At 34.1% G+C, this 22,905-nt stretch overlaps 1 pseudogene; it reads right to left on the bottom strand.

Moving 5' to 3' along the window:
* Window positions 1-2,656: 2,656 nt before the first annotated feature.
* The window catches only part of LOC138142713 (large ribosomal subunit protein eL33 pseudogene), a 263,679-nt pseudogene continuing 243,430 nt past the window's right edge, over window positions 2,657-22,905 (bottom strand).

Here is a 22,905-nt window from a genome sequence, read left to right as displayed (position 1 = left end):
AGCATGGGAGTTTTGAGTTGCTGTGGTTTAAAACTGGAATCAGTATGTGAGCCTTTGAGCTATGGAGACACAAAATTGCCAAAGGAAGAACAAACTAGCATAGGTCAGAAATGGAACAGGTCAAAATTAAAGAAGGAGGAGGAGGAGGAGAAAAAGAAGTGAACAAAGAAAGAAGAGAAAGATTGCTCTAGTATTTTTTTTTGATATATTACATTCTTGAAACCTAATGAGCTTGCAACCCACTAGAAATGCCAAGATTTTTACAAATTCATCGTTGTCTAGTCACATTTCTGCCAATTCATTCCTGTGTAATTGGACTCAAATTTATTAGATTTGAACTAATTCTGATATCTGAATATGCTATTCCTTGCCGTTTCCTGTTATTCAAAAATTTGATAGGTATGCCATCTATAATGTTTGAGTTACCAACATACTAATCAAAAAATGTTAAGCAAAATTGGCAATTCTACCAGACAACTCCTTCACACAACTCCATTTGAAACCTTCCTTTGGGTTGACAAGGATTCACTAATGTGCCATTTTTGCTTGCTGTCACATAACTTCTTTCAAACACACCTCACCTAACATTTTTCCATCTTGACAAATATACTAGAACTTTTTCAAATGAGTTGCTGAACTGTATAAAATTTATACTATTCTTTGAACTGTCAGTTTAGCAAAGGAAGTCATCTTGAGGGACCATCTAGTATACATGTCATACACATCTGTGCAGAAATCCTCTTCACAACATCCCTGGAAAATAGTCATCCAAACCCTTTATGAAGGTTGCACTGTAAGAACTTTCACTGCAAGAAAGTTCATTCTACTTTGCAAATAGTTAACATATTTTCCTTATACTGAGACTATATCTATACCTTTCAAACATTACTTCTACTTCTTTTTTTTTTTGGCTTTTTAGAGGGCAACTGGGGTTAAGTGACTTGCCCAAGGTCACATGACCAGTATTTTTGTGTTGAGTGTCTGAGGAAGGGTTTGAACTCCGGATTTGAAATCCTGACTCTTGGGCCAGTGCTCTATTCACTGCCCTAGCTAGCCACCCTCATTACTTCTACTTCTTACTTCCTGGGTAATTTATATCCCTCTTTTACACAGTAACACTTCAAATCCTTGTACATGTCTATTAAATGTTCCCTAATTATTTTATTGAGTTAAAGAACCCAAAGATCTTTGAAGGGATCCACTTAATGTCACTGTCTACAATATTCAATTTCTCCCTCCTCTTGACATTCTCCATCTTGTCAACCTCCTTTCAAAATTGTAGTACCTAGACCTTTATACAATATTCCACATGTTGTCTAATAAGGGTAGATACCAGTGAGGAGATTTGACTCCCCTTGTTCAAAACACTATATATCTCAAGTTTAAGTTTGAATTTTTTTTGTCAATCATTTTTATGAACTCATGATAGTTCATATTCATTGGTATTTTCTTTTCTGGGTGCTCAAAATCCATATGCACGCATACATTTATATATACATATGTAATATCTGTATACATACATATATGCATATGTATGAATACATACACATATGTATATATGTGTATATATTCTCTTTAGCATTTGCCCATCTCCTGTCTTTGCATCCCCTCCATCATTCCTGATTTTTTAACGTTTACTGAAAATAGTTCAGAAATCACAGCTTCCAAGTTCTTCCAGTTCCTTTTCACATGGTTTATCTTGCCTAAAGCCTAGAAATCACTGATATTAGCCAAGTCCACTCATCATCTGCTTATGTGTATTGGGCTTTAATTACTTAAATACTAGTTCTATCTTACTAAATCAGGATTGCTGTTGGTAGAGAAAACAGAAACAAAAAGGAGTTGAATATTTCTGCATTCTGTTCACCGTCTCTCATTGTTGTCTCATTTATAACAAGCAATAAACCTAAGCTTTACTTGACCTTTTTATAGCCAACACAGGTCAAAAAGAATTTTTTTTTCTTATCATTCATTACAAGACATTGGTGATAGACAGATAGAGAGATGATAGAGCATTATTAATCTCTATGTGATTACACTGAACTAAACATTGTGAATACAAATGCAAACAAGCAAGAAAGTCTCTGCCCTCAACGAACTTAATGAGGAGGCCACATAGAAAAGAGAACTGGAAAATGAGGAGGAGGGTGGTCTACCCAAGTCAGGATCATGTGATAGATGATGAGAAAGAAGAGGCTATAGGAGTAAGTGAGGTGAAGTATGACTGAGGTCTTTCCTAAAATGGCAGTCCTGGGGAATGAGTCACCCTGAAGGAGAGGAGGGCATCAGGCAATATGAAAAGCAATAAAAAGAAGTAATCTGGAGAAAGTCCAGGCAGTGAATGACATCATTCTGTCCTTCAGTGTTCCTTACATTCTTTATTCTTATAGGACAATAGCATTCCTTTGAATTCAGTCTTAGTTACATCCTCCTATATATTTTTAGTTTAAAGCCCTCTTAATCATTTTCCAGGGATGACTAATCAAAACAAAATGCAAGCCTCTGGATTACTTGACATGTACTTAGCTATGCATTATAAAATAAATTGAGATTTAAGGTAACTTCCACCATTTTATATAAGAGTACTGTTTTATTAGACAATACTAAACAACTTTTTAAATTTTATTTGTCTCCCCATTCAATTGTTTTTTCTTTGTTTTTGTAGTTTGTTTATTTTTTTTCACTAAATGTGTAATTTTATTTAATCAGTTTTCATTCTAGATCCTTGAGGGATAGAGCATCACTAGATCCTGTGTCCAATGGCCTTGGCAGGAAGATTGCTCCTGAACTTGGCTCCAACCATTCCACTATTACCATGGGCCCGAGTAACTTTCCCCCAGATAACTCTTGTTCTGTTTGGTTTCCCACCAGGAGTTACTGTGTTGTTTTTGGCTTTGTATACATAAGCACATCTCTTTCCCAAATAGAATTCAGTTTCATCACGCGCATAGACGCCTTCAATTTTCAGAAGAGCCGTATGTTCCCCCTGGTTTTGTAGACCTCTCTTGTAGCCAGCAAAAATGGCCTTGGACCACAGTCTTCCAGACATTTTGCTGTTCTAGAAGCCCTGTTTCCAGCAGGCCTCCACAGCTCTAAGATGGAGGAAAAAAGAGTGGTTTGTTTATTTTTACATCAGATATGTCACTCAGACACAGGCCACATTGCAACCACAACATTCCCATGTTGGGAACAACATTTAAATGTAATTGCAACATATTTAACAAAATTAAAAAAGAAAAACATAGATAATGTTAATATGTGATTTTTTTTTTTTTTAAGCAATCGGGGTTAAGTAACTTGCTCAAGGTTACAAAGCCAGTTATTTCTGGGTGTAGTGCTGAGTGTCTGAGCCTGGGATTCGATCTCCAGGTCATCCCAACACTGGAGCCAGTGCTCTTACTTGCTGTGCTACCTGGCCGCCCCAATATGTGATTTTCTAAGTCAACATGCCAGGCCAATTTCATGATTCCCATTTTTTTTGAGTTTGATACCACTGCTTAAATCACTGACTGAGTAACCATTCTAATGCATGGTTTTAATCATGTTGCTAATTTACTTAAACAACTTCACTAGTTTCCCAACACCAAAAGACAAATGGACTACTGACCTTGGTATTCAAGACCCTCCAGAATTTGGTTTTAATTTACCTTTTTTTTTAATTAATAGCGTCAGAGCACAGAGTAGAGCCCTGCCATGTTCAATGAAAGAACATCTCTTGAATTCCTCTGCTTCCTTAAAACTCTGACTCAGGGATCATATCCTCCATATTTAGTCTGAGCTCTCTACTCTGAAGATGAAGTGATTACTCTTAACTCCAATTTCTTATAGCATTTCTCCTCTGAACTTATTTTTTCATGCTGATTTGTATTTAAGTTATTTGTAGCTATTTTTACCTCCTCTACAACTATGAGCTGCAGACTGTATGGCATCATTCTCTGGATTACTAATATCTAGACAGTGCTCTGCAAAAATGGAGTCCATTAACAATATATTAAATCTAATAATGTGAATCCAAGACCCATTTTCTGAATGTTTTGATTTTTCTAAAAGTAATTTTTTATTATAAATCTGAGAATATTTTCTTTGATTATATTTTAAGCAAAAACAAAAAAAAAATCATTAAGTTTTTTCTTCTTTTTTTTTTTTCTCCTCGGGGTAGAGGGGCAAAGATATCTATGACTTAGAGGCATCATGGTAGAGCAAAATATCTTTTTCCCCTGTGGGTCAGATGACCTTATTTGCTAGTCAAACTCTGCCATGCATTTCACTCATGTCTGACTATGACCCCATTTGGAGTTTTCTTGCCAAAGATATTGGAGGGTTTTCCTTTTCTTTTTCCAGATCATCTTACAGATGAGGAACTTAGGGAAACAGGGTTAAGTGACTTGCCCAGGGTCCTGCAGCTAGTGACTGTCTGAAGCCAGATCTGAAGTCAGGAAAATAATTTTTCCTGACTTTAGGCCTGGCACTTTATGCTCTGTACCACCTAGCTGCTGTATCCATTTGCTATGTGATATTAGATACATTTCTTCATATAATTTTTTATATGGCCAATGTTGGAATTTGTTTTACTTGAATATGCATATTTCTTACAATGATTTTCTTTTTCCAGTGGGGGTGGGGTAAAAGGTGGGAGGGAGAGAAAGCAACTACTTTGTGAATTAAAAAAAAGATTTTGTTTAAGATCTCTTGGCCTTAGTTTATTCATATGTAAGTTGGGGATAATAACTACCTTATTTATCTCACACAGTTCTTACAAGGATCAAATTAAATTAAATAATGCAGGTAAAATCACTTCATAAAACATTCAGTATTATTGAAATTTAAAATATTATGATTTCCTTTTATTATCAATAGTCATATGGATAATATACACACATGTGTATATGATTAGTATCTAGAGATGAACATTATATATACATATATATATATAAACACTTTTGATACATTCATTTCTGGATATCTATTATTATACACAATACTTATAATATATTCATCTCTGGATACCAACTGGTACATTTAGATAGGCACCAGTCTAGGAGAATAATTATCTTTACCATTCTCTTCCCATCTGAAACCCCAGAGCTGTCGATATAGAGACATGGCCTAAATATTTTTCACCTGCTGGCTCAGCTACTTTTGTTGCTTTGAGGCTTGAAGTATCAGAAGTAAGCATGAAGCAGATTATTTGCTGTAGGAACCTTTCAATTAGCTAAATTGCTATACTTAAACTATCGTTTGCTAAATGTGGTTGTTTATGCCAAGACTGCTGATGGAGCAGGACTTTTCCCTTTATGTCTCTTCTACTCCTGATCCCAAGTTAAAGGCAATCCTTAGATAAGAAAGTGACAGGTATTTATCTATATCCATGCTGGATTTATACTTCATATCTATATCCATTGTACCTTGTCCAATAAGAGAGTCAAGTATTTCAGAGATAGGACACTACTTTTTCATCAGGTCAACTCTACACTATCTCATTCAATTGTCCTCCTACTCCTGATCTTTGTTTACTTTCAAATTCTCTTTGCTATCTCTAGAATTTGTATTTGTATAATGAAAGTAAAAAGTCCTTAATTGAGCAATCTGAATAGAGTAAATTTTCAAATGAAAAAAATAATGGGAAAGAGCACTAACATAGATGGTAGAGGGAGAATCTAATAAGATCTTCATTAGGATAAAGATTCAGCTAAATTCTAATGCAATGAAATTTAATAGGAATAATTTTAAAATCTTACTTTTCTGAATTGACCTCTGAAGTACAAGATAGAAAAGGCATGGTTAGCAGTATAACTAGAAGTGATGTACAGGCTTTAGTGGATTTTGAGCTCAACAAAAGTCAATACTGAAATGATAGCCCAATTATATGATGTGATTTGGTCTGTATTAAAAACATAACTTCTAGAGATAAGGAAGTAATGATATCTTTCTACTTTGTCTTGACAAGACCATGTATAAAGTATTATTTTTTGTTTGGTATCATAATATTGGAAGGACATTAATCAACCAGAGAATCTTTAACAGAGGACAACCAGAATTTTGAAGTGATTCCATGTAATCTGAGAAGCAGTTAAAGGATCTAGGTGAGGCTGTTTAGCCCAAAGAGAAGACTCTGCAAACACATAGCAGCTTTGAGTATTTAAAATTTTATCACATGGAAAAGGAATTAGACTTCTTCTATTTGGTCCCAAAGGACAGACTCAAAACAATGAATGCAAATTGCAAAGAAAGAACTTTTGGTGTCAAGAAAAAACTTAGTAACAATTAATGTTAAATGAATGAAATGTGCTGCTTCAAGAAGCATGTGTTACCTCTCATTTAATGCCTTCAAATAAGGACTAAATGATTATGCGTGTGGAGATTTTAATGGGGATTACTTTTGGCTATGGGTTTGAATAGTTAAAGTTTAAGATCTCTTTCAACTGCAAAATTCTGCAATTCTGGGTTTTTATCCCAGCTATTGTACTGTCTTCTTGCTGATGGAACACAAAATACCAAATTATAGTGTTTGGAAATTTAAAATATTTTTTTGAACACAAGCACCAAAATATACTAGCAGTTTGTGAGCACTAAGTATAGTAATATTTTCACATTCTTACTTTACATACATCTCCAAAGTACATATCCTAAGACATATTTGCTTGGCTTGATTAAATGGTAGCCATACTCTATGGAAAAATGAGAAAAAAAAAGAAAAATCATTGCTTTCTGCTACTGATGGCATGCCACCTTTGGGAATTTCTTTATATTTTCATTTTTTGAACTTGTGGAGTTTTAGATGAAATTTCTTCTGAATTTCATGGCTCTTAACCCCTCCCCCCCCAGAATAATAAATGACATAGAGTTCATCTAATCTTAGCAAAGTACCATCCACTCTTTGGAAGGATGATAGCTATAAAGTAACTGAGTCAGCAGAATAATGATAAATGTTGCTCATAAATATGAATATTTCATTAAAGTTTTTAGATTATGAATATGTGAGCATTTGTGTTTTTATCATGAGGATGGAGAACTGGTTTGCCTCTAGATTTCATAAGCATGTTGAAAGTCAGAGAAAGTTAATAAAGAATTGGAATAAGTGGAATAAACACTCGTCTTTTAGCCCAGATTGTTGTTGTTCAGTCATTTCAGTTTTGTCTCATTTTTCAAGACCACATTTAAGGTTTTCTTGGCAAAGATATTGGAGTGATTTGCCATTTCTTTCTCCAGTTCATTTTTGCCCAGGGTCACACAGATTTGAATTCACTTAGCTGAGTCTTCCTGACTTCAGACGCAGCACTCTATCCCTTGCACTACCCAACTACCCTTTAGCCTATATACCAAGGTTCCATGTCTGGCTTTGCAATTAACATGATGAATGAACTTAAACTAATCATTTTCCCACTTTGAGTCACAATGTTCTCATTTGTGTAATAAAACTTAGGGATGATCTTTAATATTTTATGGTATATTTGGTGGCTCTGATGTTTCCATATTTTTCCTACTCATATGAACAGATCATTTAACATATTTTATGGTGGGAGTGTTAAAGAATAACTTTTCTTATTTATTCTATTTTGACTTTCACCAAAATAGTTATAGGAAAAGGTCATAAAATTTGGGTATTAAGCTAATGAATATTGGAAAAGAGAGTGGTACAACCATTTGACCTTTCATTAATGTGATGACTAATTCATATATAACATAAATAAGGTCGCACCAACTTTGGTAGCAATACAAAATTGAACAGCTACCTTTTTAAAAATATTTGTCATGCTTTCTACATAAAATAATGCTGAATTTTATTCTGATATCATCCTTGCTCTCTGACTTGGTCTCCAAGAATGCAAAAAGGGGCAGTATTCATTATTATTCACAGAATAACATAAAGATTCTCATGTTACTTGTACCTATTATTGTATCAGCTTTAATTTAGTTTGAACCGAAGCTTTCAGTTACCTTCCATCTATCTTACATGACCATGTGCCATGGTGGAAGAATTCATTATCAGTGTTGGAAGAGATAGCACAGTACAATAGAAACTTTACTTCTCAACACTCTCGTTTCAGTTTTTCCATCATATTGTTTTTGTGATCTTGGATGACACATAACCCTTTTAATGTCTGTTTTGTTTTTCATCTGTATAGTAGGAATACTTTTTCACTGTCCCTACCTATTTTATAATATCATTAGAAAAATATATCAAAATATTGATGGATGATTGGATTAAAATGTACAAAATAGAATTGAGAATTGGTAGATCGATTAATTCTATTAATTTTTTCTGAACATTTCAGTGTTCTTTATGGGATTACCTGAGAGGCGATGGAAAATTCTTGAAGTAAATACATTCAAATTGAAAATAAATTTAGAAGGAATATATACTTATTTATATAGTCATATGACTTTAAAAAGGAAAACATTCATTAATAGAAAAATCCTTTCCATAATGTCATGTCTTTTAGGAAAAGTAAAATGAGGAATGTCTATTGCCTGCAAGGGGTCAATCTTGTCATAAACCTACTTTAAGGGGTGACCACGTAGCACAGCGATTAAGAGCACCAGCTCCAGTGTTGGGATGACCTGGGGATCGAATCCAGGCTCAGACACTTAGCAACCAGAAACATCTGGCCATGTAACCTTGAGCAAGTTACTTAACCCCCATTGCTTAAAAAACTACTTTAAAATTAATATTTCTGCTACAAAACAAATACAAATATCATTTCTTTAAATTTTTGAATGGTAGACATATATCATATTTGTCAATATCCTCTTTAGGTGTAAAGTATAGAAATACAGCTGTTTTGATTTGGTATTCACATCTTTCAGTCATTAGATCAATTCCAGATAAATTCTGAGAATTATTTAAGGAAACTGAAATTCAATAAGATAAACAATATAAGCTTGATGGATAAAGAGTTGGCATCAGAAAGAAGTGAGTTAAAACTACAATAAAAATGAAGGGAGTTTCTATTCAGGCATTGTTGAAATCACAAGTCCAGAACAAAATATAATCAGACACATGTATGCATGCATACATACTTACATGTATATATAGACATAGGTCTCTATGTCTGTGTATAAATAAATACACGAATATATGTGTTTTAAGGAGTTGCCCCTGGCACCAAGATGTTGAGTGACTTTCCCATCACCCCACAGCTTACATTTTTCAGAAGCAAAATTTAAACCCATATCTTCCTGAAGCCAGTCAATTATTTATCCATTAAGTTTACATTGTCTGTCTGTCTGTCTCTCTCTCTCTCACACACACACACTTGTATGGATATTCACAAATGTGTGTGAGTAAGAAAGTATACACATATTCACACACGTTTGTGAATATTCATATAAATGTGTGTATATATGTACTGGGACATGTGTGTCTTCTTAATGTGTCCTTCTTAATGTGTCCAATGCAACCATAGTCAAATCATTTTATTTTTCTTCCTCATCTATAAATTAAGAAAAAAAAACAGTTTGTTCTCATCTACCTTACAGGATTGTTATAATAGAAATATAAGCTATTATTACTTATAATTTTATAACTACAAAACCAAAAGAATTTAGCAGCATATTTTAAAGTTTGAGATCTTTGTTTCATTGAAAAGCAAAATACAATAAAACAACTAGCTCAGGTTGGCATAATTTCACCTACTGTACTCATTTCAGTTTAAGCTAAAATATCTAATGGTTCTTAGTTGTCTCAATCATTCAGCAGGCACAGTATATAGGCATGTGGATTTGAAAAGAGAATGAGGGAAATTTGCTTGCTTTTCTTCTAGAATACATCAATATGAACAATTGCCATGTGACCTTGAATGTCAAGATCACCAGGCTCTTCAAGAAACAGTAACTCCTATTCTCTACTATTTGTTGATTTTTTTCCAACAGGGCATTGCCAGATGGTCACCCTTGGAAGTCCAAAGGCTTGCAGGCTGTTTCTCTGCTTAGACAGTGCATTTTCAGTAACACCTCTGCCATTATTTTCTTGCATTACACTGCTAAATATTGTTTAAAGACATCTCAAATACATACATACATACATATGTAAGGAATTTTCATTTAGTTAGAGAGAATGAATGTCTCAACACAGACAACTTTACAGGGCTGCATTTGTGATGTTTTCATATTATTTGACACAATTGCCTCCCATGCCCCAAGGGTGAGAATCTAGACCATGGTGATTACATAGCAGTGCTTCAGAATTATTATCTGGGCATTACAGAAGGCAGGTGCATTGGCAGAGAAGGAAAGTTCACTACCAACTTAAAAGAAAGACTTCCCCCAATAGCCTCTTCTTTCTAATGAGCCATATTGTTGATGAGTGAATTAAACTCTGTTAGACTGTTTCAAATAACAATGCAAGCCTGAGGTGAGCATATTTTAGTTTTGGATAATGATTGATAAAAACATATAAAAGAAGATAAAATCCATTATATTGGTTTCTAGCTAATTGCCACATACATATGTTCTCTCCCCCTTCATACACCCCCCAAAGATGGCCAAATAAAATAACAAAGAAAAATGCAAAACCGTTTCATTTGCATTTATTTATATCTCAATTTGAGAGAAAAGTCTAAAAAATTAGTGTTGTAAATAATTTTTCAATTTAGGAGAACATTCTTTTTAATGTTTCAACTTTTTTTTCCTCCAATATGCTCCTTTAGTCTTTGTCTATTTTTGCACATGTCTAGTTTTAAGAAATTATAGGAGTTTGTCTCCTGTTTCCTTTGCAGAGGTGATTCCACAGCCTTATAGATTTTCTTTCCTGAAAATTATTGCTGAAATGTAGTCAGTTTTTGTTTCTTTATTTTCATATAGTCATTCCTAGTGTATCTTCAATGTAGAACATGGCTAAATTATCTCATTTTCTGCATATAGTATCCTTTGCATTTGAGGCATGACTGGTGACATTCACCAAGCGTGTTAACCCTTACTGAACAAAAGCTTCTGTGCCTTCCTTTTGATACCACACACATAAATAGACTTTCCTCTGAAAAAAAAAAATATATATATATATATAGCAGTCACTACTATGATCTGGTGCTCTTAGTATATATTCCACTCTGCTCAATAACAACACTCCTCTTCCCAACTAATCTAAGATCTTTTTTTTTTAACATATTTGAATTAGTTCCAGGCATTCCATAACTGTGCTGAATCACTGGGACACGGGTGTACCTTCTTTATGTGTCCTAGGCATATTTCTAAGGTTCACTCATTTTGTAGTATATGATTCACATCAGCTGCTTAATCTCACTGTCATTCATCAAGGATACAAGGCTTGATGAGGGAACCCTTTTTATTTTTTTTTTTGGCAGGAATCAGAATTACCTTGTCAGTGGGATGAATGAGTTCTGAGCTCTATTGCTGATGATTTTGATTTGTCACTTAGTTTTAAGTTTGGCTTCTTGGTAGTGCTCATGAAACAATTCCATAAATCTGATGACATCAGTGTCTACAGTGAGTCCAAGTTTCACAGCTATAAAAACGATCGTATATAACCACTGCTTAAATTGAATTCCTCAACTATAACTAGGTCTTCAGAGCACAGAGTCAAGTGTGCAATTATCAGGGATTGTATACAAAGCTCTAATCCTTTGGGGAAGTAACTCCACTTCATTTTGAACTTGATAGACTTCACCAAACATGCTCATCCTCCTAATAAAATGTAATATTTTTCATAGAAGTAGACACTTTCAATGTTAAATCAGTTTATTTCATTGCTAAGATGTAAATAATCGGCTTATATATAGCAGATATGCTGAATAGATTTCAAGGAAATCCATAAACTTGAAGGAGGATATCTATCTATCTATCTTTCTATCTGTCTACACACACACACACACAAACAATTTTATACTTAGTATTTCCTTCAATTATGTGAAAACTTTATTCTGAGAAGGCGTCCATATGCTTCTCCAGACTGCCAAAGAAGTCCATGTCCATTTTTACTGATGAGAAACTGATGCTCAGAAACATGATATACATTTTTATTTTTAAATTTTGCAAGCAGAACAAGGAGCAGAGGCTCAGAGTTGGGGAAAAAAAACATTAGAAGTTAGACGAAGGGGGTGGCCAGGTAGCACAGCGAGTAAGAGCACTGGCTTCAGTGTCGGGATGACCTGGGGATCGAATCCGGTTTCTGACACTTAGCACCCACTCAGAAACACCTGGCCATGTAACCTTGAGCAAGTTACTTAACCCTGATTGCTTTAAAAAAAAAGAGGTAGACGAAGTCATACTTGAACTTGTTCTTTATTATATCTCTGAAAAGTTGTCATTCAATCTTCATTTGAAGATTTCCAGAGATGGGAACCTCAGTTTCATTTGAAGCAGCCCATTCTGTTTTAGGGTGGCTTGTAAATTTGCAATTTAGAAAGATGAAAAAATGTTATCTCCTCCTCAAGTGCTAGTTCTGCCTTGTTAGATTTTTTTAAGTACACTTGCTTTTGCTAATGATAGTCTTTCACATTTTTCAGATATTAATCTTCTTTAGGATAAACATCCTTATTTCCTTCCATCAATCCTTAGATAATAAGGTATAGTTAAAAGAATATTGGACTTAGAGCCAGAAGTCCTTGTTTGATTCCTAAGGGTGCTACTATATGAGATGTATAATTATGGTCAAAGCCTTTCATCTTCAGGCCTTATTTTCCTCATCTATAAAATCAGGGTGTTGGACTAGATGAGTTCTGTGGTCTCTTCTAGCTCTTACATTTGGTGATTTTCTGCTTCTGAATCTTAATATCTTCAATATTGTAGTCAGTAGGAGATAATTTTCTCCTATTATTACTGTACTTAAATTTGTGCATCAAACTTAATATTTCATTATGATCATTTTTCTCTCCATTATTTTAAACTTGGTCCCATCATGTCATCTTTATATCCTTAATCCCTTCACTCTACTCAATTTTATGCTAATTCCTTTTCTTTCTTTCATTTCCACATTCTGAATTTCATCTATACCAATTTCTACCCTGGAATAATTTCTTCCAAATCATGTGACAGACTTCCAACTCCCTAGAGATTTTCTTCTTCCCATAAATCTATCAGATTACACTCATAATATAGCACTTCTTTAGATCTCTACACTTTATCTGTTTCTCTTTAGCATTTCACTCTAAACAGCGCTTCCCCTAGTGTGTGCCAATGATGCTAAATCATTATATAATTGCCTAATGGACTTCAGAAAAGCACATGGGTCACTTGACCTGCAAACTTAGAAGAAGTTTCTCTGTGCCCATTTGGATCATGGCAAACATCATCCAAGCAACTGACTGAGTGATGTATATGGCTAAGGAATTGGTTGGTCCAGAGAGAAAAAAGAGAAGAGCCAAAGCTGAGACCTTTTCCCCTCTATACCTATGGAAACTCTTCCCCCTAGTAATGAAATGAACAATCTACTCTATTCTGTCCAAAACTTATAACATCCTTTTAGCACCTATTTTAGCTTTCCTTTTTGAATGGCTTTCTATTAAGGGAATACCATTTTTTCATTTTGTGAAATGGAGAGAAATAATTTAGCTGGTGTTTAGCTACCTCGCTCTCCTTATTTTGTGTATAATTTTATAGAACAGAAATAATAGTCTACAGTGGAAAAAGCTAGGACTCTGAAACCAAAGATCTTGATTCAAATGCTGACACTGCCACTTACTACCCATGTTATGGTGGACAAATTATTTAACTTCTTTGGGTATTAGTTTCCTTATATTAAAAGGGGGACATTAAATCTCTATAGTTCTTCTCAGGTCTAGCCTATGATTTTATCAATGTCTAGCAGTGTGCAATGAAACCAAGATGTCTTTTGCCAAAGTGACCTAACTGACTGCTGCTAGTAACAGCAATAAAAGCCAAAATCCTCCCTACCATCTGGTTTTTGTTTAGGAGAAGTGATACTTAACATGAGTCATGAAAGCCAATGGGGAGAAATAGAAAGAGAATCCTTCTCTTATTTTCTCATTTTGATGTTCTGCTAATTTCTATAATATTTTTTTCATTCCATTCTTGACCTGTATTTCTGTTCTTTAGATGTTCAGGATTCTGAATGGCAACCCCAATTAGGTAGATTTAAGTCATAGTGTTCACCTTCTCTGAAAGTATATATTGTATTTACAAGTATACAACTACCTAAATGGATTTTGTTTTTGTCTTTTGTTTTTTTGGCTAAATAAAATGAAAGAAAAATAAAGGATTTGATTTTGAAATGACTAAGGGAGGATCACTTTTAATTGAAGTGGCAAAATTATATTAGAAGTATCATTGAAGCAATCAGTTGATTTAGCATCAAATGAGAAAATGCAAATGTGTAGAGCAATCTTGCTTCCTTATATGTGTTATCCATGTTTTGTATTTCATTCAGACTAAGGCTTTATTATGGTTTATTGTTTTAATATATTCTTTTGGCACAATTAAAGACATATTTAAATAGAAGGGCTTTAAGAGATCATCTAATCCAGCTTTCTCATTTAACAAATAAGTAAATAGGGGCACTTCACATCATGTGACTTACTCAAGGACAAAGTAGTAAAAGAGAGAGTTGGAGTTTGAATTCAGGTCCTGAGGCATTATTGCAAACACACTAATTATTTCCAAACAATGTTTTGATTATAGTTTTCTACCTATAAAAAGGTGACATTAAAAAATAAATCTTTGAAGCTCTTATTTTTGTCTCCAGAGAGAAAAATTCTCATATTAATGGGTGTACGGTAAAATTTAGGGGAGTTTCTTGCATGGATTTTCTTTTATTCTTTACCTTTGCAGTCTAGGCGGAGCCACTAAATGTGCCAGGCCTAAAGTCAGGAAGACACAAACCCATGAGTTCAAATCTGTCCTCGGATACTTACTAGCTATGTGACCCTGGACAAAGCACTTAACCCTGTTTGCTTTAGTTTTCTCATCGGTAAAATGATATGGAGAAGGAAATGAGAAATCATTATCTTTGCCAAGAAGATGTCGAATGAGGGCACAATCTCACATAACAGAAAAAACTGAACAACTACAATCTGCAGTCTACTCCTTTATAGCAGACACTTAGAACACAAAAGTTAGCTTATCTTTTTCAGCAAACAAAAACCCATTATAAAAGTGAATAGTAAATATAGTTTAAAGAGAATAGGAAATGCCCAAAGAAAAGTGATGGCAGTTCTCCAATCAAGAATAAGGAAGGAGAGGGGATAGAAGAAGAGAGTGAATAATTTGGCAGTTCCCAATAGTGGAGCATCAGGTAGTCAGTGGAACAGTAAAATTCTGTCAAGTCAGATCATTCCTTGAGTTAGAGTCAAATAAAATTCTCACTATTCATGATTATATCCAGTTCAGGGAAGCAGCACACGTCATTTGTAATTGCCTTAGTGCTGGTACACATTTCCATTCCCAGGCCTCTCTGATCTCAAAAGCACCCAGAATTCTCCCATCTAAGATATCTTCCACCTTTCATGATCCTTTAGTCCTTCCTTCAATGTGGAAGGGGAAAACAAAACTATTCTTCTCATCATTCCCTTGTGAGTAAAGGGTTATAGCTATCTATCACACAGAATATTTGTCATGTCCAATTCTCCTAGTTCCCATTAAGGAAAACAAAAGTCCAAATCTCAGTCATTTTCCTCTTTTGCAATTGAATGCAGAATGAAGAATGACCACAATAATTTTCAATGGTAAACATAGATAATTTTTCTGATGTGATTCCAAAAGACATTCAACTTCAAATACCTCCCTCGTGTGATTACAAAATTCGTTAAACTGGGGCAAAATCTTTAATTCTTCCAATAGAGCTAACAATTAAAATCAAAATAATATGTTTAGGAAAAGTAACAATTGTTTGAGTCACAGGGTGATAGAAACCAGTGGTTATCAGTTCCTTTCCTGAGAGTGAATTGGATTCAAGTGAAGGAGGGCTGTTCAAAGAGATCAGCCTCACTTTCTGCTCCTAGAGCCATCTGGGTTCAGTGGACAAATATAGATCAGGACAACTGGAGATGGCCCAGAATGTAGTGGTGGACCTTGGCCTTTTCAAGTTAAGGTCTTTAACGTGTTTGACAGAGGTAACAGCCGTGGTCTTCCTTCCTTCCTTCCTTCCTTCCTTCCTTCCTTCCTTCCTTCCTTTCTTCTTTCCTTCCCTTCCTTTCTTTCCTTTTCTTTCTTTCCTGGCCGCATAGGGCATCACACCATTGCCTGCAGGTGCTCTGCCCAAAGGGAATGTAAATTATAATCTATGAAAATTTCTTTTTTTTCTCCTTTAAAGACCAACCTTAACCCCAAATCACTCTGGCTTTCATTGATTTACCAACAAGTCTCAGGCTAAGCCTTACTTGGTCACTGTTTGGGGCCAGATTAGCTCAGCATGAATGTAAATAGCAATGTTTCTATTTTGGCCAGAAAGTGAGATCTTCCCCTCCCAAGATTTTTGTTTAAAAGCCATTCTTTGCCTCGCTTCCTATTAAGCCTTAATCACTGAATGGGCATTGCCTCAGTCAAACTGAAACTTGTTAAAGACATTACTTTGAAAAGGCCAAGGTCCCCAACTGCATCCTGGGCCATCTCTGGTTATCCTGATCTATGCCTGGTCACTGGATCCAGATGGCTCCAGAGCAGAAGTGAGGCTGGTGACTTTGCACAATCCTCCCTTTCTTAAATCCAATTCACTTCCATGCCATGGCATCAACTCCCTGATGGCATAGTCCTTTTTGAGAACAAATAGCAACAAGCAACCTCCCTGGAATAAATTCTGATAGGGAAGTTGGAGCAAAGGAGAACACTGAACACTTTAAGAAAGAAAGAATAGCATAAAGAAAGACTACTATAGAAGGCAAAACAAGAGAGACTAGAGGCACCCATTGCAAAATTTGTTTGCCTAGGGTTACCCTTGGTCATATATTACATTACTAAAAATAAAGTATTCACTAACTTAAACAATTTGTTACTCATTTCTCACTAAATTTAGAGAGAATATAATACTCAATTTAAATAATTCTAATGAAATTTAACAAAGGAATACTACTTCATAACTTCATAATTTAGCCAAAGTAGGTATGGTATATACATGTATATATATATATATATATATATATATACACACACACACACACACACATATATATACATATATATATATATATATAGTGTGAGAATAACTCTCTGTAATTATCCTTTGTTGAATTCACAGATCCAAATAAAGCTAAAATATGATTTAATTAGTAAAAGTAAGGATAGATGAAATGACTTCAGACTTATGAAATTCATCCTAGAAAGCTTAATAACTGCCTAATGAAATTTTAGAGCTATTAATTATGACATTTCAAGACTTTTGGAGGACCTATGAGATGACAGATGAGTGGGGGAAAAGCAACACATAGAAGCTATTAAAAATTTGCAGACCAATTATCTTAGCTTCCAAACCCCAGAGATTTCATGCAAATACATATTTATAAATCAACTCAAGAGTGAGTGAAAATATCCCAGATAACAATTTTTAGCTGATTTTTTCTTGAACAAAATAACATAGCATTTACAGGGCTCAAATGTGTCAGACTTGGTATAATGTTGACTTTCAAAAAGACTTTTGATATTGTATCACATGAAATATGCATTGACTACAAAAGTGATTCATAAACTAAACAGTCAGGTTGATATGGAATTTCCTCAGAAACCATAGGGGATGTGTGTTGGTAGTTCAATATTAAGGTACCAGGAAATAGGAGTGGTGGTATCATGATTTCTGCTCTGTCTTGACGTTATGTGATGCATTTATAATAACATGTAAATAACTTGGATTGTGGAGTAGAAAAGAATTTTAAAATCTTCACATGATTGATACCAATGTGGTTGTATTTCTGTCTTTCAGGGAATAGGTTACAATTTGAAGGATAAAATGTATTACTTTTGGAAAGAAATATATCTCTCAAATACAAAAAAATGAGAAAATAAAATACCAGCCTTTGAGTCTATTCATAGGAATACCTACATCACCATCTATTTATGATGAATATTGGGGTGAAGTAGGGACTTTATTTTTTTCAGGTCTCTAGATTCCTGAAAGACCAGTGCCCCAGAGGGAACTCCAGGTATGACCAAATCTATGCATATTACTTCATTCCTCCTTTTGTCTCTGCCATTATAATTATAAAAAGGATAGTTTCATCCTTTGTATTTGTATCCTGAGTACCAAGTCTATGTCTGGCACTTATTGGATAACTAATAAATTATTACTGATTTACTGACTCATTTTATAGGGAGTGATTCAAACACTGAAACAAACTCAATTAAGAAAGAAAAAAAATAATGGGTCATAACTACAAATAGACAAATTGAATACAAATCATCAAATTCATGGTGAAATAGAAAATTGAATTTTATACAAATCAAGAGTAAACTTATAGAATATTGATGTTGATTTTTTTCTTTATTCTATGAGAGAAATATGCTATCTGAAATATTGTTGGGAGGAGAAGGGCCTTATTTTCTTTCTTAAGATAATACTCTGTCATAGGGGGTCCAAAGGATGACAAAACTCCAAAGGAAGCTTAATGTGTAAGTATATTCTATTAGAAAATACATATTTATTGTAGACAACATGCAAAAGGTGACAGTACAATCAATAGATCTGGTTGATGAGCATGGACTGAAAAAGGTAAAAAACTGAAGAAATATAGTCTATACATGTAGACTTTTGCTGAAGGTAAAATATGTAAAGTATGTGTTCAAGTCACTAGTATATGATTTAGGAACTGCTATTTCAGGGGTGACTAGGTGGCTTAGTGTATAGAGCACTGGCCCTGGAGTTAGGAGCACCTGAGTTCAAATTTGGCCTCAGACACTTACCGCTGTGTGACTTTGGGCAAGTCACTTAATCCCACTTGCCCCTAAAAAAAAAAAAAAAAGGAAAAAGAAAAGAAAACTGCTATTTCAATACTCTCACAAAATCATTATCTTTTTCTTCATGTTATGAATTGAATTGTGTCCTGAATGGATCTAATAAATCAACCAACCAATCATTCAAGAAGCATATTTTAAGAATTAAGTGCTAGGCACTGTGCCAAGTGCTGTAAATACCAAGAAAAATCATCAACAGTGTTTGTCCTCAAGCGTTGTACATTCTAACTGGAGAAACAGAATTCACTTAGACAATCTTACAAGATAAAAAAGATGAAAAATAAGAGTCTGGAGTTTATCTTTATCACTAAGGAAGAGCCCCCAAAAAAGGGTTTTGAATTACTACATTGTTAATTCACTTATTTCCAAGGAATACTTGGAAATGATGAATCCAAATGGTGGGTTCAAATGGTGATTGGTCGTGAAATGGATTCAATTAAAAAGAAGACTTTTGCAAATTCCTTTAATTGTTTTTCTCCTACACAGTATTTCAACAACACAGAGTAATTTCAATGTTTATCTAAAGTGAGCATACTCGGTATAGTGGTTTATGAAATATTTCTCCTGCAATTATTATGCATTTCTTTAGAAAGCTTAAAGCTCAGAGTCACTGAATTTTCTATTCAATATTTTGAAAGTCTAAGACTGCCAGTGGTTGCCAGGCATTTTAATTACAGAGATGTAAGGAAGAATAGGTATGAGTTAGGTGCCTTTAAGGCAGCTACCCATAGCATGACTTTGCTGTTCTCCTAGGTTGCTAGTGGATTAATTGATTGACTGAATGATAGCAGTTACTCTGTATTACAAAGAATGCTTTTCTTTAGTTATCCCTCATCAAATGAGCAAAAGCATTAGTGTTACACTGTAGCTGCTGATTTGACTCCCTACCTGATCTCTTAAATGAGTTTCTTTACAAAAGCCTTTTTTGGATAATAGTTATCCATGATTATTGCTTTGTGTATTTTACTTCCTTTAGGAAAAAAGGCGACAGTACAAAGACACTCTTAAATGTAAAGATAACGTACTTACAACTCTTTCAAGTCCAAATCATGATGATGAGTGTTTTATTTTACCTGTATATTTACATGAGCATATAGATTATAGGTTGCCATGACCAAAACATTTATCCCTTGGGAGCTAATCTTTATATAGTGTACACATCTTAGAGTCAGGCTTCCATATTGACTAAGCCATTCATTCTAATCCTTTACCAAAGTCCAAGTCCTACTTTGATATCTTAAAATTATGGGAGATGAGCATGGGTTCTCAAAAGTAATGAGGGTGGAACCCAAACTCTGGCAGATCTTACCATAATTCAAGCCCAGACTAATGAAGAAGGTTCAATTTATTGTTGGGGAACAGTTCTGAGAAGTCCATTACTAGTTTGACTGCAAGATATTTTTTCCTCCCACTTAGCAGTTCTTAAAGATAGCCCTGGAGGGATGCTGATCTGTGTCAATTGAGGTAGTAACCACAGCAACAAAATTGCAGATCTCTTTAGAACTAAAATATTATCCTATTAACTCATGATTATAAAGCAATGGAGGAATAAAATGGATGAAGCAAATGTTGGTAAGTGATATTTTATGCCAGGTCACATATTTAGAATCCCATAACTGATGGAAAGGTTCAAAGAATACAAGAAACCACTGTGCTATTTGTTAATCATAAGTAGTATTTGATTTGGTGGAGGGAAATATGATGTTAAATGCTAGTTATCTTCCATGCATATTCTAAAATTTTACAGTATTCTTTGAAAGATACAACTACATGCATCATTTTGATCAATAACCCTCTAATTTTTAATATCTATTGAGTCATGAAACAGGAAGTCATTTGTTCACCAAAGATGTTTGCCATTTTATTGAAAGGAGCCAGCTCAGATTTCAAATGAAAGAGTGATTTCCTATAAAATGTAAAATGCTTCATTTATTCCTGTTTGCACAGGACGTTTTGCTTCCTGCATCAAGCCAACAACATTACAAAGCTTCTTCAAAGACAACTATAATCATTCAAAAGAATTTGTTCTGTCCATATAGTCAAAGAAAAACAAGTGGATGTAGAATGTCTGTTGTCCAGACTTTGATACACAGTGGGATGTACCATCCATAGAAATACTCCATTAGTTCATATCACTTGGACCAACAGTTTAGATGAAGAATAAATTGGTCCCATAATTGAATATGAAAAAAGCAGGCTTAATTGACTTTGGCAAATTCTGAAGTACTTCAAAAAATAATTCTAACATTCTTTCTGAAACAAAGACCTATTTTTAACAAGCCTTTTTTTAAAGCAAAGGTGCTCTATAGCTCCAAATGATATACTTTAAGGTACTGTGAAGAATTTGACCTTCCTAACCAAGTCTCCATCATTTTGATTATATTTTAACTATAAATTTCACTGACTGGTGCCTTTATTTGCTACCAGGAAAAACAGATTGCTTTCCACTGGTTCCCACATCTACATTATCCAAAACATTTTTGTACTGTCCAGAAATGCCTTTTGTTTCTATCAAATTTCAAACAGCCTGACAAACAAAAATACTACCAGCCCTCCCATTAATAAACAGCTGTTTTCTGGGTGATTTTTTGGGGGGTGTTTATAAGGGTTCCTGAAACAATGATGCTCCCTCATTAAGCAATACACACACACACACACACACACTAACGTGGCATGACAGTCAGAAATACTAGGTTCAAATCCCACTCCTACTACCTGCAGGACCTTACACAAGTCATTTAATTTTCCTGGGCCTGTTTCCTCATTTCTAAAAGAAGATTGAACTAGATGGTAACTGGTATCCATTCCATTTCAAAATCTCTACTATGATGATCCTATGATCTTCCTTGCCCATATTTTTGAAAGGTATGAAGTAATTCTTCATTGTCCACCAGTAGATATAATTTATTAATGTTACATAATTAAAACAGCATAATATATGGTATGATATAATGGAAAAAGCTAGAATTACTTGAGTCAAAAATTGCAAAAAAATAACCTCATATTTTAGATGAATATATTTTTCAAATATCATAGAAAATTACTTAGAATTATTTTGTCCATGTATAATATTACAAAAAAATCATTAAAAACTATACTATGAAAAATTTCAATTTTTCAACCCATCTTGCTAAAAAGAAAGAAAAAAAGTCCATGGTTAAGGAGATACTAATGAAAAAAAAATCCCCCACTAGAATAAAAAAGAATGTTAGAATCATTCATATACACTGTGAACTCAAATTGCTTATTGTTGCTAATTGTATATAACAAACATCTCTTCACTACACAGATGCGTGCATTTCTCATTAATCTCAAAGTAAAATTAAATAAGAGATGTTTTAAATAGTACTAAGAAATATTATGTAAATACATATATACACAATGCATACATATATGTGTGTTTATATATGTAGCTATACACATATACACACATATATGTGCATATATATATATATATATATATATATATATATATGTAGTGTTAGAAAAAAGAGTACCCAACATCATCACAAAAATCTATCACCATGAATTTTATATTCTTCTAGGCTGGTTTTGGTTGACATTATAGAAACACAATTTTTCTGGATAAAATGCTTTTACAAAAGAGAACACTTAAGTGAATTCATAAGCGTTAAGATGTTACATCTTGGGGCAGCTAGGTGGCACAGTGAATAGAGCACTGGCCTTGGAGTCAGGAGGACATGAGTTCAAATGTGTCCTCAGACACTTAACACAAAAACTAACTGTGTGACTTTGGGCAAGTCACTTAACCCCAATTGCCCTCCAAAAATAAAAAATAAAATAAAATAAAAATATGTTACATCTTAAAATAGAGACACCTCTGGGATCATATATAATCTTGCTTATCAATTTTGGGGATTGATGGGCTTGAAGTCAGGAAGACATAGTCAAATCTGGCCTCTCACATTTATGTGTTGTATGACCCTGGATAAAACTCTTAATATATTAGCTTCAGTATCTGCATCTCAAAAATAAATATGGTAATAGCTCCTACCTCACAAGGTTGTTGCTAAAAGAAAATAAAATGAAATA

Source organism: Petaurus breviceps, unplaced genomic scaffold (assembly GCF_028583685.1).
Source record: "Petaurus breviceps papuanus isolate PSGF00001 unplaced genomic scaffold, PetGlider_PUasm1.0 90602, whole genome shotgun sequence".
Lineage (NCBI taxonomy): Eukaryota > Metazoa > Chordata > Mammalia > Diprotodontia > Petauridae > Petaurus > Petaurus breviceps.
Note: the sequence above shows the minus strand (reverse complement) of the source record. Positions and strands in the feature narration are given on the sequence as shown.